This window comes from Syzygium oleosum, unplaced genomic scaffold (assembly GCF_021117445.2).
Source record: "Syzygium oleosum isolate NSW1041296 unplaced genomic scaffold, Sole_v2.1 Sole_v2.11, whole genome shotgun sequence".
NCBI classification, from domain to species: Eukaryota; Viridiplantae; Streptophyta; class Magnoliopsida; order Myrtales; family Myrtaceae; genus Syzygium; species Syzygium oleosum.
In genome coordinates this window covers 8,274,582-8,294,511 of record NW_026607495.1, presented here as the reverse complement: position 1 = coordinate 8,294,511, position 19,930 = coordinate 8,274,582, and the positions used below count along the sequence as shown (strand labels likewise).

General features: G+C 43.5%; 1 pseudogene; it reads left to right on the top strand.

The window, feature by feature from the left end:
* Positions 1-8,311: 8,311 nt before the first annotated feature.
* LOC115686705 (F-box/LRR-repeat protein At5g02910-like) lies at positions 8,312-16,453 on the top strand (annotated as a pseudogene).
* The last annotated feature ends 3,477 nt before the right edge of the window (positions 16,454-19,930 follow it).

Below are 19,930 nucleotides of genomic sequence, written 5' to 3'. Positions count from 1 at the left end.
TATTATGCTTGCTCTTGTGAGTGGTTGATCTTGCATCATGGTTGTGAGTCAAGGCACGAACGGGTCACAAAACGGGGCAACGTATGGTCTCGTACTCATATTGTGGTGTCACAGATCAAGCTCGGCTTGGTACGGGTTTATATTGAGGTGTGTAGACTCGGGCCAAGTCTGGCTCCAAACCGGCGCTCGGCATGGTGGACCGAGCCACGTGTCCTAGACCGCACCCCGCATATTAGGCATTTTTCCCTATAAATCATGAACTATACGAGCACTGCACGCCTTCGGGCTTGACTGCATGGGCTAATGTTGACAAGATAAGAAATCAGATTGTTTGATGCTTGTTGCATAATCACATGAGGGACTAAAGCCGTCACCGATGAATTTCAGGACGTTGCCGCCACGGATGGATTTCAGGGCAATACCGTCATCAATGGATTTCGAGATGATGTTGCTTTCGATAGATTACAAGGCGATGCCCGATGGAGTTTAGATGCCGGGTGACGAAGAATCGACGGATTTCGGTTACAAAACAATGAATCCCGTGTGTTGATCTTTGCATGCAATGTGTATTTACCATGCTTAATGTTCTCTTGTTTTGGTGAGCATGACTTGTATAACGCATAGGCAAGGTAAGAAGCATTTTGCTATTGATCTACCATCGACAAGCAAAACAGTAACGGTTATTCTCTTGTTCAATAGCGAGGCTACCTCTTAGCCAAAATATAGTGAATTTACTTACTGAGTTGTGTGACTTACTCTTTATTACTTTCAGCCTTGTAGGTATGGCTTTGCCACCTTCCGTTCGCCATGGTCTCCTAATAGAAATGTATGTTTCAGTGATCGACATAGTCAATGTAGAGTCCGAAATCACATACCACTGTTTGGGTTCAAAAAGATGCAAATGACTTGGTCCCCCACCGATATGAAGCATGGTTTGTATGGTTTGATAGAGATCTACTCGAACCCCTTTCCGATTTCGATGGACCACCCGAGGCCACCGGTAATGATGCGCCTAATGGGAACGCGGGAGTACCATAGCTAGTTGACCAAGCTCGGGAAAGAAGTAACTTTTTGTTTTTGTGAAGGAAGCCGCGGTAGAGAAGCTAGGGCTACCCCGGCCAAGCGAATAGTATGAGAAAGACCGGATGCCATCTGGATATAAATAAATAAACAATAAGGCCTATAGGGAAAGACGGCTTGTAAAATAAGCAACTATTATGTAAATTAATGTGTGCTTGAAGAACATGCTTCCTAGCTCATATTGTTATTGTCGTTGTTATTGCACAGTTAAGTATAATAGCTTCCGCTTGCACTTAACCAAAGAAAATCATAATGGGACGTCGTGACGCAAATCTCCGGAACAAAGGAATTCACGACCGGGCTAGGACCAAATACCATGATCTCGGTTTGGGGCATGACAGAATATTAATATAACTAATAATTTTTTATGATTATGAATATGTCAAATTGTTAAACTAAAATTTATGATAAAACAATAAGTTGTAGAGAATATTAATACAACTAATATTATTGTCTTCGTTATTCGTAATTAGAAAATAATTAATTAACAGTATTTCAAGTTACTATTAGTAGAGTAATAAGTACATAGTATATTAATATAACTACTATCACGATATTTAGTTTCTTGTAATTAGTTATTGCTCTAATGGAAAAAAAGAGAGTATATATTATTATTTTTAATTAATCGCGTAAGTAGCAGAGTCAAATAATATACACGAAATTAATATGAAATTTACATAGAGCAAAAAATATATCTCCATTAAAATTGATGAGATTAACTTTTGATTTTGCACATTGCATGTGACCTGGCCCAAGGGAGCGAAGGGCTCCGAGCCCGTCTGTGAACGAGATATGGCCCGTCTGTAAATGGGACGTGGCCCGTCTGTAAATGGGACGTGGCCCATCCATGCACGGGACGTGACCCATCCGTGACTAGCGCGAGCACTGTCCGCAACCCTTCAGTTTCCTTTGACAAACGACCCTGTAACTTCCCTTGGCAAACGTCCCTTGAGCTCCCCCACACCCTTAAGGCCTCTGGAACTTTTTGTATAGCTATGTAATGATTATATCGGTTTAAACACCACCGTTGGATCATAAGGGGATCAATGGATCAGATTAGACTTGCACTTGTATATAAATGGGACCCTTCCCCTTCATTTGTACATGCTCATTTGCAAGAAATACAACTACGCTGCTTTCCCTCCGTTCTTGTGAATCGAGTATGTGTGTGTGCAAGGCTAACTTGAGAGTGATCCTAAGGCCACGTAGGTGTGAGATCGTTGTTAATTGACCGACTCGTGACAAGTGGTATCAGAGCCTTCGTTCCTAGCGCAATAGCTAACCCACGTTTTAGTGCCGTGAATGTCCAAGGTAAGGACCGCGAGGATCGTGGAAGAGCGACCGAGAGAGTCGGCGTCCAAATTAGGAGGAGTCGTGCTGCCTCCAGCTCGAGGGATCCAATGGGTGACCTAGAACGCCGAATGACGGCTTTAGAGGGAACCGTCATGGACGTCCAAGGGATGGTCGATGACCTGCAATAAACCGTCGAAAGAGTATATGCTGAAGGGAGGATCTCTTAGCCGAAGTGTAACAGCTCAAAACCAGCGTGGGAGAGCTTTGCAACGAGGTGTTGGAGGCTGTGACCCACGAGTTGCTGCAGCAGTGGGATGAGACCTGAGAGGCCGTGATGGTGGCCATGCACGCTAAGATCACTGAGCTCAAGGGGAAGCTCGCAGAGGAAGAAGCAGCACGCATAAATGGGGTGACACGATGCATCCACGTATGGATGCACTCAAGCTAAGAGAGTTCAAAGGCTCGCGGGTGGCTAAAGACGTGGACAACTTCTTGTGGTACATGGAGCAGTACTTCCAGGCCATGGGGATGAACAACGACATGACCCAGACAAATACAGCAGCGATGTATTTAGCTGATAATGATTTGTTGTGGTGGCGTCGCAAGTCAAACGATAGGAGTGGCGACCCTATCACAACCTGGGCTCAATTCGTCGAGGAATTTCGGTGGAACTATTATCCCGCCTATGCGGAGGAGGAAGTTCGCGACGAGCTTAAGCACCTTGAACAAAAGGGCACCGTCCGTGAGTATGAGAAGCGGTTCTCAGAGTTGCTACTCCAGATCCCGTCAATGAATGACACGAAGGCGTACCACCAGTTCATGAGTGGCCTCAAGTCGTAGGCTAAACAAGAGTTCAAACAATGCAACGTGAAAGATCTCACAACGGTCACTTTTGTGGCGAAGTCCCTAGAGGAACCTAAAGCCTCATTCACAACCAAGCCCGACTTTCGTCCGAGGAATATGGCCAATGGTGGGGGAGACCGAGAGAAATACAAATGCTCGAATGGAGGCAAGCCAACACCAGCACCACCTAGGACCGAATCGGAGTCGAGTGGTTGGGGACAACGAAAGGTATGCACCTTCAAGTGCTTCTTTTGTGATGGGCCACACATGGCTCAAGAGTGTCCTAAGAGAGGCAAGCTGGTGGCCCTATGCAAAGAAGATGAGCCGCGAAAGGAGGCGCGGTTGGGTTCGTTGTGAATCCTTAGTTCCATTAAAGCCAAGAAGGCCAAGGAGTCTAAAGGAATGATATTTGTGGACGTGAAGATCAGGAGTACCACAATGAGTGTGCTCGTGGATACCGGTGCGTTCGACCTCTTCATATCGCAAGAGGCCGTGAAGAAGCTAAATTTTCGGGTCGAGAAAGGAGAAGTCGGTTGGCTCAAAATGGTGAACTCCAAGGAGGTCCTGACTAGCGGTATGACTAGGGATGTGGAGCTTCATCTTGGTCCATGGACCAGCAAGGAAGACATTGAGGTAATCCCCCTTGACGATTACGATCTTGTGCTGGGTTTGGGATTTCTTGATGGTATAAACGCAGGCGTAATGCCTTTTACGGATTGCATATGTATTCTGGACACGCGATGTCAATGCGTAGTCTCGATCCATCGCGATTCGGGACGCGATCGAAAGATGCTCTCGATTGTGTAACTTAAAAAAGGAGCGAGAAAGGGTGAAGTGACCTTCTTGGCTACCTTAAAGATCGAGGATGACAAGGGCAAGGGCAAGGGGAGTGAAGTTCCAATCGAGGTGGCCCAGGTCCTCGATTTGTTCCAAGATGTAATGCCGCCCGAGCTGCCAAAAAAAGTTACCGCCTCGAAGAGAGGTGACCCAGGTCCTCGAAGAGAGGTAACTTAAAAAAGGAGCGAGAAAGGGTGAAGTGACCTTCTTGGCTACCTTAAAGATCGAGGATGACAAGGGCAAGGGCAAGGGCAAGGGCAAGGGCAAGGGGAGTGAAGTTCCAATCGAGGTGGCCCAGGTCCTCGATTTGTTCCAAGATGTAATGCCGCCCGAGCTGCCAAAAAAAGTTACCGCCTCGAAGAGAGGTGGATCATAGGATCGAGCTAGTGCCCAATGCTCGACCACCAGCCATGGCACCCTATCGCATGGCCCCACCCGAGTTGGAGAAATTACAGAAACAACTCAAAGAGCTATTCGATGCGAGGTACATTCGGCTGTCCAAAGCTCTGTTAGGCGCCCCAATCCTATTTCAAAAGAAGCACGACGGGTCTTTCCGTAGCATTAATTACCGAGCATTAAACAAGCTCACCATAAAGAACAAGTATCCGATCCCCCTCATTGCAGACTTATTCGATCAGCTTGGGGAAGCCCGATGATTCACCAAACTTGATCTTTGGTCGGATTACTATCAAGTACGGATCGCCGAAGGGGACAAGCCGAAGACCGCATGCGTAACACAATACGGGTCATATGAGTTCCTTGTCATGCCATTTGATTTGACCAACGCGCCGGCCACATTCTGCACCTTAATGAACAGGGTACTTCATCCGTTCCTTGACCGGTTTGTTGTGGTTTACATTGACGACATTGTTGTCTATAGCCAGACGCTCGAGGAGCACGCCGAGCATTTGAGGCTAGTCTTCCAGGTCTTGCGTGAGAATGACATGTTCGTTAAACGCGAGAAATGTGCCTTTGCCCAATAGGATGTACCGTTCTTAGGGCATATCGTTGGGGATGGACAAGTACGGATGGACATGGCCAAGATCCATACCAATGTCGAGCGGGAACCCCCGATCAAGGTGACTGAGCTAAGATCGTTTCTCAGCCTTACAAATTACTATCGATGTTTTGTTCGGGGATATTCAAGCATCACCGTGCCATTCACGGATATGTTGAAGAAAGAAAGGTCGTGGGAGTGGACAGATCAATGCCAAGAAGCGTTTGATCCGCTAAAACGGGCCATAACCAAGGAGTAAGTGCTCGTGCTGCCCAATCATGCTAAGCCATACGAGGTAGAGACTGACACTTCCAATTTTGCGATAGGTAGTGTTCTTGTACAGGAGGGACACCCGATGGCGTTCGAGTCTCGAAAGTTGAATGAGATTGAGCGACGTTACACGGTCCAAGAAAAGGAGATGACCACAGTGGTGCACTGCCTTCGTACGTGGAGGCATTATCTCCTGAGATTGAAGTTCGTCATGCGGATGGATAACAGGGCCGCGAGCTACTTTCAGACCCAAAAGAAGCTAAGTCCGAGACAAGCTCGATGGCAGGACTTTCTGGTCAAGTTCAACTACGTGGTGGAGTATAAACCAAGAAAGGCCAATTCAGTGGCCGATGCCTTGAGCCGGAAGATGGAGTTGGCTAACATCATAAGTCGACCATGTTGCCCATAGGTCGATCGTATCAAGAAGGGGCTCAAACATGATCCAATGGCCCATGCAACTCCTTAAGTATGCGCGGGAAGGCAAAACCAGGCAATTCTGGTGGGAGGACGATCTCATCTACACTAAGGGACGGCGACCATATGTGCCACTCTACGAGAAACTAAGGAAAGAAGTGTTGCGAGAATACCACGATTCCGAATGGGCGGGACATCCGGGGATCCACCGTATTATGGCGCTCGTTGAGGACCAATACTACTAGCCTCACATGCGAGACAACGTCGAGACGTATGTGAAAACATGTCTCGTGTGCCAACAGGATAAGATCGAATAACATTCGCCGTCGGCGCTCCTCGAGCCACTTCCCGTCCTAGAACATCCATAGGAGAGTGTCTCCATGAATTTCATTATGAATTTACCCAAGTTCGAAGGATGCTGGACCCTCGTTGTCGTAGTGGACCGGTTCTCTAAGTACGCGACGTTTGTACCCATAACAAAGGATTATCCTACTGAGGAGGCGGCCAAACTATTCATCAAACACGTCCTCAAATACTGAGGAGTCCCACGGATGATCGCGAGCGACTGTGATCCTCGGTCCACTGAGCGATTTTGGACTAAGCTTTTCAAGTTGCTGGGGTCGAACCTTAACTTCTCTACGAGTTTACATCCCCAAACCGACAGGCAAATAGAGAGGGTGAATGCACTTCTCAAAATATATCTCCGATACTATGTGAGCACAACGCAAATGAATTGGGCGAGATTGGTCGATGTAACTCAGTTCTTTTACAACTTACAGCGGAGTGAGTCCACAAACTAGAGCCCGTTCGAGATCATGACAGGGCAACAGCTGCTCACTTCGAGCACGGTTGCCTTGGGCTATCGGGGGAATAGCCTGTCCGCCTACAAGTTTGCTAAATTATGGCATGAGCAAGCAGACTTGGCGAGAACGTGCCTACATAAGGCCTCCAAACACATGAAGAAATGGGCTGACAAAAAACGACGGCACGTGGACCTAATATTGGCTAAGCTACACGCGGTCCTCCGATACAGGGATGTGCACAAAGGCCTGATCCGTCGCTGCGAGGGGCCCTTTTGAGTGCTCAAACAGGTTAGGAAGGTCGTATACAAACTGGACTTGCCATCTAAGCTCAAGCTGCGCTCGGTGTTCCATGTAAGTATGCTCAAGCCTTTTCATGTAGATGAGGGAGATCCGGACCGAAGGGAATCGCAGCGGGCACCGCTTAGGGCAAAAATCTCGTATGACCGAGACGTCGAGTGCATCATAGTTGATCGGATCATACGGAAGAAGTATCGGGCGCCGAGGCGAGAATACTTAGTCCAATGGAGAGGTCTTCAGGAGAGTGAAGCAAGCTGGGAACCCTCCAAAACTCTTTGGCAGTTCCGGAAGCACATTGACGCATTTCATGCCGAAGACGCGACGAGGGTGTTGCCCAATTAGGTGGGGGAGAATGACACGGCCCAAGGGAGTGAAGGGTTCCGAGCCCGTCCATGAACGAGACATGGCCTGTCCGTAAATGGGACACGGCTTATCCATGCACAGGACGTGACCCATCCGTGACTAAGCGCGAGCACCGTTCACAACCCTTTAGTTTTCTCTAACAAACGACCCCGCATCTTCCCTTGGCAGACTTCTCTTGAGCTCCCCCACGCCCCTAGGGCCTCTGGGACTTCTTGTATAGCTATGTAATGATTGTATTGGTTCAAACACCACCTTGGATCATGAGGGGATCAACAGATAAGATTAGACCCATATTTGTATATGTAGGGAATCCTCCCCCTTCATTTGTACATGCTCATTTGCAAGAAATACAACTACACTGCTTTCCCTCCATTTTTGTAAATCGAGCGTGTGTGTGTAAAGCTGACTTGGGAGTGATCCTAAGGCTGCGCGGGTGTGAGATCGTTGTTAATCGACCGACCCGTGACACATGCATGTTCTAAAGTTTGAATTTTCGAAGTTTGTTAGAAAAGAAATTCAAAATTGAAATGACCCGTTAATCAAACCAACATAACCACCACCCCTTCTCTCTCTCTCTCTCTCTCTCGCTCGGTCGTCTATTCTACGCTCTTCAACCTCCGTCCCTTTAGTAGCCTCAAGCTTTCTTCAAGGTTTTCGGTTCTACCCTTCGCGAGCCCTCTCTTGGTTTGCTCTTCATATTTTCTTTTTTCTTTGATTCTTAAAGAGAAGTTTTTTGGGTTTGTATGTAATCCTCTGTTCATCTTCGTCAGCGGGCAAATGGCAAAATTTTGAAGAGTCTCTCCAAATTTTCTCTGCAAATTCTTGTCTCTCTCGCTCTTCCATTCCACGCTCTCCAACTGCCTTCGCCCCCTAAGTAGCCTTAAGCTTGGGTTTTCGGCTCTATCCTTTACGAGTGCTCTCTCGGTTTGCTCTTCATACTTTCTTTTTTCTTTGATTCTTGAAGAAAAGTTTTTTGGGTTTGTGTATAATCCTCTGTTCATCTTCGTCAACAGGCAAAAGGAAAAATTTTGAAGAGTCTCTCCATACATGGCTAGCCGAGGGAAACATCCACAATCATATCCTCCTTCCGATCGAGATGAAACCCAAAACTCAAATGGACTACATCAGCTCATTGCTCGATGCCTTATTCTATCATATCATCTCCTTCTTGACCACAAAAGACGCCGTCAAAACCAGTGCTCTGTCCAAGCAATAACCTTCCACTTGGACCTCTAGTCCACATATCATTCTCTGTTTTCCCGAGGACCTTATTTCGCAATTGAACAACTTCATCCATTTCATCAACTCGATGCTATCACGTTGCACCGCAACTGAGGTAAAGAGGTTTGTCTTTGATGCTGTTGAATTATGTCTCAAGTTTAAGCCATTTATGAAACCCGACCCAATTGGATAAAGTTTGAATGTGAAGTGAAGTTAAGTTAGAAAACTTGTTGTTCACTTGTCTTCCTTGGGCACAAGAGTCTCTCTTCCTAATCGTGAAAAAGAAAGCTAGCCGCTACAAGATAAAAAGTGAACCACATTTCAATTGTTTCTTTATAGCCTGCAGAAGGGGCGCAGGAAAAAAAATAATAACAAAAGAAAAGGCAATAGGGTTTATTTGTTTTTAGCCTAGGTCTCCTTCTTAGACCTAGGGTGTGACCACCTACTTTTGGGTTCCTGAAGAAAACCACAAGTTGGAGGAACAGTGGTGGCTAGTGGGTTCTTTTAATGTAGTGCATAGTAGCCGCGAGAGTAAAGAAGGGAGCCGCACAAAACATGGATGCACAGTAGCTCTCCTTCAATCTTGGACGCCGCATGAAGAAATTCCAAAAGCCACCAGGGAGCGCTTTGTGTGGGTTCACGATGAAGTAGCTCTTGACACATGGATGTTGTGTCGTAAGTTTATTTTATCCATTTGAGTGGTTTATTTGTAAACACTTGACGGTTTGGGTTTAATCTAGGTGCGGGAAACACTCTAGCGTGTGAGTGAGTGATTGTAACTTGGATTCTCCGATTATTAGTGGATTATTTGCTGTTGACTCTCCGCATGGATGTAGGTACCGATACGTCGAACCGAACCACATAAATCTTGGATGTCCTTTATGTTCTTTGTTATTTTTCTGGTAATTTCGCATTGTACTTAATTTGCAAGATTTGAGTTAGCTTCCACATTAGCTAATTTTACAACAATTGTATCATAACTTGAGGATAGGGTTTTCTGGATTGTGATTTGGAGCTTTTGCTTGTTTGATTATTATCTGGAGATTCTGTTGTTGCAATTATGTCGGGGGAAAAAGTTGAAATTGAGAAGTTTCACGGGAGGAACAACTTTGGGTTATGGAGCGTTACGATAGAGGCGTTATTAGTAACTAAAGGTTTGGCCGAAGCATTAAGGGTAGGGATAAGTTGCCCGAAACGATAAAAGGTGCCGAAAATGACATGTTAATGAGGAAAGCGAGGAGTATATTCCTGTTGAATTTATTGGATAAGGTGTTAATAGAGGTGGTCGAGGAGAAGAATGTTGTGGCATTGTGGGCAAAACTTCAGGCACTCTATGTAACGAAGGGTTTGAACAATCGCTTGTACATATTGTAAAGGATGTTTCGGTTTAGATATACTGAAGGTACGTCTATCAAGATCCACCTAGATGAGTTCAATAAACTCATGATGGATTTAAAGAATGTTGGGAAGATTCTAGAAGATGAAGAGTAAGGCATGATGTTGTTAGCTTCTTTACCAGAGTCATGGAAGCACTTTACTAATTCACTACTATATAGGCATACCACAATTACTTTGGAAGAGGTAAAGTCCACCTTGTTTTCTAAAAAAAGGCGGAGAAAGTTGCGAGATGATAGTCTAGCGTAGGATGTAGAGCGGAGACTAGTGATTTGAGGTAGAGATCAACATCGAGGGTCCAGTATCAGTAGAAATAAAAGCAGGTCGAAGTCACGCCATAGAAAATCCAAGGGACGCGCGAAATGCTTTGAGTGTCACGAGGAGAGGCATAGCAGGAGAGATTGTCCGAAGAGGAGAAACCGAGGTGACAGGCAAAATGCCATAAGCAATGTGGCGAACATTGCCGAGGAGAGCACTAGTGATGCAGAAGTTGTTTTGTGTGTGACTACTAGTTTGTCAGGAGATGAATGGGTGCTAGATTCGAGGTGTTCTTATCATATGACATCTTATAGGAACTGATTTACTACTTACCAAACTGTAAATGGTGGTAGAGTTCTGATGGGGAATAATGTAGCCTGCAAGGTTGTGATGATAGGGACAGTTCGAATTCGGATGTATGATGGGGTGGTGTGCATATTGATAGATGTGAGGCATGTACCGGAGCTCAAGAAAAACCTGATTTCTTTGGGGATAATTAATGACATTGGGTGTAAGTGTGCCGCTGAAGGTGGTGTACTGAAGATCTCTCGAGGTGCCATGATAGTGATGAAAGAAAAGAAAGTGAATACTCTTTATCGTATACTGGGAGAGACCGTGACATGAGCTGCTGCAGTTTCATCAGGTGAGTCAGATTCTGACTTGACTCAGTTATGACACATGCGGTTAGGATATATGAGTGAGGCCGGTATGACGATGTTGAGTGAGAAGGGGTTGTTGAAAGGTCAGAAGACAGGGAAGCTGGACTTATGTGAGCATTGCATCTTTAGGAAGCAACGCTAGACTAAGTTTACTACAGCTATTCATTTGACCAAGTGATCAGTTGAATACATTCATTTAGACATCTGGTGCCCATCTCCAGTTCCTTCGAAAGGAGGTGCCCGATATGTGCTGACATTTATTGACGACTATTCGAGGAAGGTATGGGTATACTTTCTGAAGCACAAATCTGATGTGTTTGATCGGTTCAAGAAATTTAAGGCATTGATTGAGAAGCATCTAGATAAACAGATCAAGTGCCTGAGGACCGATAATAGCATGGAGTTTTGTGGTAAGGATTTTACCGAGTTCTGCAAGAGAGAGGGGATTGTGAGACACCGCACAGTATCTGAGACACCACAGCAGAATGGCGTAGCAGAACGAAAGAATAGAACTTTACTTGAGCGAGCTCGATGCATGCTTTCGTATGTCGGATTAGGCAAGAAATTTTGGGCCGAAGCAGTGAACATAGCATGTTACCTAGTGAATCGATCTCCATCATCTGCTATCAAGTGGAAGACTCCTAAGGAAGTATGGTTGGGAAAACCCGTTGATTACTCTGGATTACGAGTATTCGGATGTCCTGCGTATGCTCATGCGAGTGATGGTAAGATTGAGCCGAGGGCAAAGAAGTGCATATTTCTGGATTATGCACATGGGGTGAAAGGCTATTGGCTGTGGTGCACCGATCCCAGATCACCCGGTTTTCTAATCAGCATAGATGTTATCTTCGACGAGACTGCAATGCTTCAACTGAGGAGTTCTGAGACACTACCAATAGAGCAGACAAATCATGGTGTCAGTAGTGAGGTGGAGCTTCAAGTGGAGACTCCGGAGACCTCGGAGGTAACACAAACTGAGGCTGTAGATGAGGCCATAGTTCCTGAAGTCAGTGATGGTGAACAATCAGCACAGCCACAGCACACTATAATCGCTAGTAGACAGAGAAGGCAAATTAAACCACCGGTACGTTATGGTTATACTGATATTGCTTATGCATTGACTATAAGTGACGAGGTGGAGATTAATAAGGCTTCGTCATATTTTGAGGCAATGGCTAGTAATGAGTCGTCGCAGTGGTTAGGGGCTATGAGCGAAGAGATGGAATCACTCTATCTAAATCATACATGAGAGTTGGTTAAAGTTCCCAAGACTTAGAAGATTGTTGGAAGCAAATGGGTCTATAAACGGAAGGAAGGCATTCCTGGTGTCGAGGCAGCGAGATATAAAGCGAGACTTGTTGTAAGATATACTTCTATTTGTGTATTACTTGCCTTAGTTGCTGCACAGGATCTCGAGTTGGAGCAACTAGATGTAAAAATGGCATTTCTTCATGGTGAGTTGGAGAAGTAGATTTACATGAGGCAGCATGAGGGATTTGCTATTCTGAGTAAGGAAGATCATGTTTCCTTGTTAAAGAAATCTTTGTATGGACTGAAATAGTCTCCTAGGCAGTGGTATAAGTGTTTCTATGCTTTCATGGCTAGTCAGGACTATTTGAAAAGTCAAATGGATAGCTATGTTTACTTTAGGATATTGGAGGATGGGTCTTTGATATATTTGTTGCTATATATTGATGATATGTTGATAGTAGCTAAGAATATGTCTGATATTGATGTGCCGAAGAGGCAATTGAGTACCGAGTTTGAGATGAAAGATTTAGGTGCTGTAAAGAAAATATTGGGTGAGGAGATTTTACGTGAAATAACTGTAGGAGTTTTACGTCCATCTCAAAAGAAATATATTGAGAAGATTGTGGAACGGTTTAATATGCAGTCGGCGAATCAATGAGTACACCATTAGCGAAACACTTTAAACTTTCAGATAGGTTATCACCGCAAACTGAGGATGAGGAGGAGCATATGTCATGTGTTCCTTATTATAGTGATGTAGGTAGTATTATGTATGCTATGGTATGCACTAGGCTTGACATTTCACGAGCTGTGAGCGTGATTAGCTGTTATATGAAGCGGCCCGGTAAGACTCATTGGGAAGCTGTGAAGTGGATTCTCATATATTTGAAGAGGACAACAGACATTGGTATTGTGTACCGAAGGGACAATGATGGCAGTGAGACCACAGGTTATGTGGACTCGGATCACGCTGATGACTTGGATGAGTGTAGATTTTTAGTAAGGTATGTATTTACGCTTGCAGGTGATGCAGTTAATTGGAAGGCATCCTTATAGGACCACGATACCTGATCTTCAATTGAGGCAGAGTACATGGCACTGACTTTTATAGCGAATGAGGCGATATGGCTACGGGGTTGCTCTTGGACTTTGGGTTAGAACAAAAATGTGTTGATATACATTATGACAATCAAGGTGCGATACATCTAGAATATAATCCAGTTTATCATGAGCGAACGAAGTATATCGACATTAAGTACTACTTCATCCGAGATGTCTTAGCGAGGGGTAATGTTGTTGTTAAAAAGATCGCGACAACGGAGAATCTGGCGGATATGATGACGAAGCCTATTCCTTTGGCAAAGCTCAAGCTTTGCTTCGGCTCAATTGGTGTCTGTGAAGAGTGAGCACCCTTCGGGGCATTGGGAGAGCAGTATGAATGTGAAGTGAATTTAAGTTAGGAAGCTTGTTGTTCACTTGTCTTCCTTGGGCACAAGAGTCTCTCTTCCTGATCAAGCCAGCCACTACAAGATAAAAATGGAACCACATTTCAATTGTTTCTTTATAACCTGCAGAAGGGGCACAAGAAAATAATAATAACAAAAGAAAAGGCAATAGGGTTTCTTTGTTTTTAGCCTAGGTCTCCTTCTTAGACCTAGGGTGTGGCCGCTCACTTTTGGGTTCCTTAAAAAAACCACGAGTTGGAGGAACAGTGGCTGCCAGTGGGTTCTTTCAATGTAGTGCACAATAACCGCGAGAGTAAAGAAGGGAGCTGCGCAAAACATAGATGCACAGTAGCTCTCCTTCAATCTTGGATGCCGCACGAAGAAATTACATAAATCACCAGGGAGCACTTTGTGTGGGTGCACGATGAGGTAGCTCTTGACACGTGGATGTTATGCCATGAGTTTATTTTATCCATTTGAGTGGTTTATTTGTAAATACTTGGGGTTTGGGTTTAATCTAGGTGTGGAAAATACTCTAGGATTGTAACTTGGATTCTCCGATTATTAGTGGATTATTTGCTGCTAGCTCTCTCCGTGGATGTAGGTACTGATACGTCAGACTGAATCACGTAAATCTTAGGTATCCTTTATGTTCTTCATTATTTCTCTGGTAATTTCGCATTGGACTTAATTTGCAAGATCCGGGTTAGGTTTCGTATTAGTTAATTTTCCAACAAATGCTGCTTATCACCCCTTCTTGGATTCAACTATTGATACATGTCTCGAGTTTATAATGGTGCATGGTGTTCAAGAGTTATCGTTGAACCTGCATCACCGGTGGTTAGGGGCTTATGTGTTGCCGCAGTACTTCTTCCAACTCACTACGCTGGTGAGTTTGCAATTGTCTCGATGCAATCTTTGGCTTATGGATGCCGTGAATTAGTCTTCGCTAAAGACACTGTGCATTGGATATGCCCGGTTGATCAATCTTGCGTTGAAGAGACTTTTGAGTGGCTGCCCTGTTTTAGAATTTCTTGAGCTGAAAGGGTGTCAAGGCTCGAAGCTGATGAGTGTTGAATCTAGAGGTTTAAGGGAGTTGATCATTGACTCTCCCACTTTACTTCCTAGGGATGGTTCGATCTTGAATATTAGGGCGCCTCATCTTCTCAAGTTGCACCTATTGGGCAATAATACAAGCATATAGTTCAGACTAGATCGAGTGACTTCTTTGGTTGAGGCTAAGTTGAATTTCAGCATGACGATTTCTGGACTCAATAATGCTAAGGCTCGTGCCGATCTTGTCAAGGGGATTCTCGAGAGGCTGCGTCACGTCACGAGATTGATGATAGGGAGCTGGTGCCTTCAGGTGCGAGCCTATTTAATTAATTTTTAAATTTTATGCCATGTCAGATTGAAGTTGTGGACAGACAATACACACTATGCCATTTGCTTAGGGTTAAATTGTATTATTGTTTGTTTGGTTGCTTGATGATGCCATGCTCATATATTGTTAATTCAATGAAACATTATCATTTTATAGAGATTCAGTGAAACTTTTGCTGGATGAGGCCTTTTCCTTTTTTGGACTTATACACGTCTGATCGCCCTTGTGGATCCAGCAATAAATTCAAATTTTGATAAGATTAAAATCTGATGTGTCATAAAAGAATTTTCTTGACAAGCATTTGCTATTTGTTTGCTCATTTGTTTGGTCTATAGAGATCCTTGTACGCATGTGTCATGGGTCGATAGTTTGGGAACGACCCGTGCGGCGGCTTAGGCTTCCTTGAATCGTTAGAACGCCTAGGCCAAGCCTTTTCTCAATCGCTCGATCACTCAGATCGTAGAGAGAGAAGCTCTAGGAGATAATGGAAATTGCTTCTATTGCTTAGATGATCAAAATGGGAAGGAGGGCACCCCTTTATATAGTAGAGAACCTCAGATTACATCCGTTGATCGACTATTGATCTAGTGGCCGATATCGCATCGTCCTACGCACCAACTACCCGTATTTATTGCTATGGCGTAGTTACCATATCGCCCGTCCCTGGGTGTTCTAGAAGCTCTATTAGGGTTTGGACTAGTGTTTGTCCATGTTGCATGGTCCTTGGTACATGAAAAACGTCTTGACCGTGACACATGTCTTGGATTGGTCTTCTTTATTACCTAAAGAAGTAAAAGTGATTGGTTTTTGCTTCTTCCCCCACGACTGACATGCAGGTGCTATCATTAACGGAGGCGAGAGTGTTTCTTCCATCCTTAGAATGTCGTCATCTGACATTCCACGTCGCAGAGGACCATGAATGAGTTCCTAGTATAGTGAAAATACTCGAAAGTTCACCAAGCTTGGAGAAGTTATTCATACAAATGACTTGCATACGCAGTTTTGCGGTACACAACTATTAGAACCCTCCCAGTTTACTTTTAACAGCAGATTTGCATGAACTTACATAGTTTGTGAATTTCAGCCCTAGGCCGTGTATAAACCTGTCATTTTTTTTCTTCTCGTGATTGACAATCGTCTTTGCACCTTTGTCATTTTAGTTGACATTCGGGATACTCTATCGATTTATATTTCTCTTAATGTAGCAACTGCTATTTTATCCCGTCAAACTTGGATATTTGTCTGTTCCAATTGTATCGCTCATCGTATATCATGATGTTCTATATCTGCAAACTAAGTTCATTGCGGAGAATGTTGAACGTCGCAACTTGGATGCAAAAGAATTTTGGAATTCTGCAAATCGGAGGATCTACCAGTGTCTAATGCACCTCAAGAATGTTGAGATTATTGATCCCAGTGCCGATTGGCTGGCGTGGGAACCTGTTCTTTCCCTGCTCAAGTTTCTCCTCCAGAATGTACCTTGGCTGGACAAAATAGAGATCAATAGTAACAATTCCAAATTGTCCAAGGCAAATGACATGGCTCGGATAATTTTGTCGCACCCAAATCGTTCTCCTAGCTTGAAGGTCATTCATAGTTATCCCTCCCAGGGATGCTCTTCTAAAAGCGTGCATAAAGCCTGATTTTTACAGTAGCCTGGATGTCGTCTACTGCACCGTTTTGGACATCGGAAGGAGGGCGAATTAGGCTTAGTGTTCCCCACATTGCACTGTCTCGGTCCCTATGCAACCCTCGCGCGGAGCCATCTTCTCACTCAGTCATTGGTCAATCCAATTTTACTGTCTACCACTCAAGAGGTCCATTCGATTTTCTGTCCTTTTTCCTAAATACATTGCTTTATCCTTCACTTGTTTTTAATCATTGTGGCTGTGAATTTTCTTTGTCCGAATTATTGTGCTTCGAGTTCTTTATGTGACAAAAGAGGTTACGTCAAAGTTCTGAGTTTTATCTTCATTTGGGCAGAAAAGAAGTATTTCAAGTTTGTGTTATTGAAATCATCGCAAGCGAAGGAGTTACATAAATTTCCGGGCAGTGCAAGGAGTTGCTTCACTTGGAAACTAGGGGTTGTGCTGAAACTGCAATCAAACTCTAATGATGTCTAGTCAATTACACACAAATACAGGAAGATTTCCAAAATGCAAATCATTATAATCAGGGCTTTGCTTACTATTCCAAGAGTGCATATGAACAACATATCTCTAAATTTTCTATTTTGCTTGAAAAAGAAGAGAAAGATGAGCAATATCTTGACCAAAACACCCTTTCGTATGTAAATATTCCAAAACATTACTGTTAACCTCTTTCCTTAAGAGGTTCATATTTACAACTAAACTAAACTAAACTTGAAAGAAGTGTAAATTAGGTTCGTGCTAAATACCTAATACTGTCATGGTTCCTCCAACTTTACTGTGAAAAGAGCGTGAATAAGAATGAGCAGTGTAGTGCCTAGAGCAACATAAGCTTGCCATGAAATTAACAAGAATTCAGGATTTTCATATACTCCTAGAAGGACACCAATTTGAAAGGATAATCGAATTTAGCTGTCACCCAATCCGAAACCGCCACGTATCATCTGTTCACGAGGCTTCCCCAAAGAGCCTCCGTGGCTTTTCCCAAATTAATTTGGTTTGTTTTCTATTTATTTTTATTGATACGCATGGCTTCATGGCTCATGCTTCGCGTTAGCTATGTTTAAGTCGTGCTCTTCCGACGAAGACCACATTGCCCCCCTTTCCGATTGTTATTTTTGACGGATTGGGTGGAAGAAATTCGAGTGACCCGGGGGCAAAATCGACTATTCCTATTCCTAATTGGTTGGCCAAATTATTATTATTATTTATCTAAATTTTTCCTAGAAAAGTTGGTCAAAATTAATTTAGGAAGGAAAGTATGGGGATGGATGAACATTTAATAGATGGTGGCAATAATTGACATGGTTGCGTTTGCCGAAATATGGGAGCATTTATTATGAGCATTGTGATTTTTTTTATTTATTTATGGAAAAGCGTAGATTTAATTTATGTCGACGTTAGTTTTTTTTTTTTTGGACATGCTCTGGTCGAAAACTTAGAATTAAAAATCATTTTGCTTTTTGGGCGTTTTTTTTTTTTTCAAAGGAATCTTTGTGGATTCCTCCGCTTTTTGAAGAAAAACTACTTTTTGAAAATGGTGCGTTTTATAAAGTCTAAATCATACGACTTTGCAGCGAGCGAACGTAGTCTACTGCTGCTCGTCATGTTTTGTTCTTGATGGACAGTGGAAAATGTCGACATTATGGCCGAAAGACAAAATTTACAATGACCTCCCATTTTCTTTATTAGCTTTTTATATGATGATTTCTTCTTGTGTTGTATAGTATTGTCTTCTTGTAATTTATGGTATGATATTTGTCAAAGCAAAGCAACTTATAATATTATTAAAATTTTCACAACACCAATTCTCACGATTCAACCTACCTCATAAAGTATTACCGCTTACCATAAAAGAAATGAAAATATCTTATCTCAAACTATAGAAGGTAATATATTCTTCGTTTCAATTGTTAAAAGGAATTTGACCCAAAAAAAATTGTTAAAAGGAAAAAGAACATTATCAATTCCCTCACATCATGAAGGAAATGGTTGTATCTACTTATTTATTTATTTTTTCCAAATCATGAGTGGATTTTCCAACTTTTTGGTCGGCCAGACACGGCCATTTGCATTGTAGCCCCAGTAAGAGGCGGTGAACAGAGCCTTCGACCAATTGATCTTCACTCGTCCGCCTTGTGTGGCCCAATCTTCAGCGCTCCATATAGTCACGTACATCCTCATCGGTCGGTTGGTCGGGTATCGCACTCCCTTCAATCCCCAGTTGTTGTAAACCCTAATAGGAACTTCAACCACCAAAATCTGGCCATCTTTCAGAAGCAAATGAAATTTGACATTATTGGGGTGCCTCCATAATTTCTTAAATAAATTTGATTATTGTTGGTTAGGCAGTACAGTACAAGCAAGAAATATGCGAACCATATGTTATTCTTGCAATGTTAGAACTTTTGAAGAAAAAATTTGTACAAGGGAGAGACGTCATCTTGCATGATGTTTTTAGGGTTTCACACATTTGAGTACAAATGGAAGTCCTTCGTGGGATCGAACCACTGAAAGAACTCCTATTCCTTGCCTCCTTTCCCTTGCAGGATTTTGTTCATGTGGACAATGTATGGATCTCCTGATAAATTGCCCAATAACTCAAAATCGATCTCGTCAAGGGTTGGTCCTTGAGAAGACAACTGCAATATTGGTTAACTATTGTCGCAATAGTATTGTTGTTGCATGAATAAAGGCTGTGGTTGATGAGAAATACGTATGTACGCACACATAAAATGTGGTGATTGTGCCAGCAGAATCTTCCGGGACTAATTTCATCCTCATGTTGAACCTTCCGAATAGATACTCGCTCTTAAAATGCTGGAAGTAGAATTCTAGAAATAGCATAGTAATACTCTCTATGAATATGAAATGCTGGAGACATGATATATTTCTTGAAATCTTTAAACCCTAAATATATATTTTGTAAATTGGATATCTTACATTGTTGTACTATGTTAAGAGTTTTTCTAGGGTTTATGCTAGTGGAGCATCTCCAATTTCCAAATGACTTTGAAAAAAAAAATACTAGGGCGAGTGATGACAATCCCCTTTCTTGCTTGCTTTCTGCATCATGAAGCATTAATACTACCTCACAAAGGCTAAAAACTGCTACCAATACCACTCTCCATGTTGTTCATCTGATTGCCAGAAGGATCCGCCCACGTGTCCAGGTCCGAGTAAACCAAGTCATTCATCACATCACTCTTCATCGGTTTGCACTCGCAGATGGCCCCCAGCCAAGGCAGCTCCACTACCTTCTCCAGTATGTCCCCCAGCTCTTCCAGTCTTGATACATTGTCGGTGCATGACGACGACAACAAGCATGAGGAGTAAGAGGACAACATCCTCAGTGTGGAGATAGGTGGTGACAATGCGTCCAAAGACGACGGTGTGGCGGCGTCGGCAGAGGCAAAGAAGCTGGTCATGGAGGCGGACTTGGTAGCGGTGGCCTTGACATCATCGCGGGAG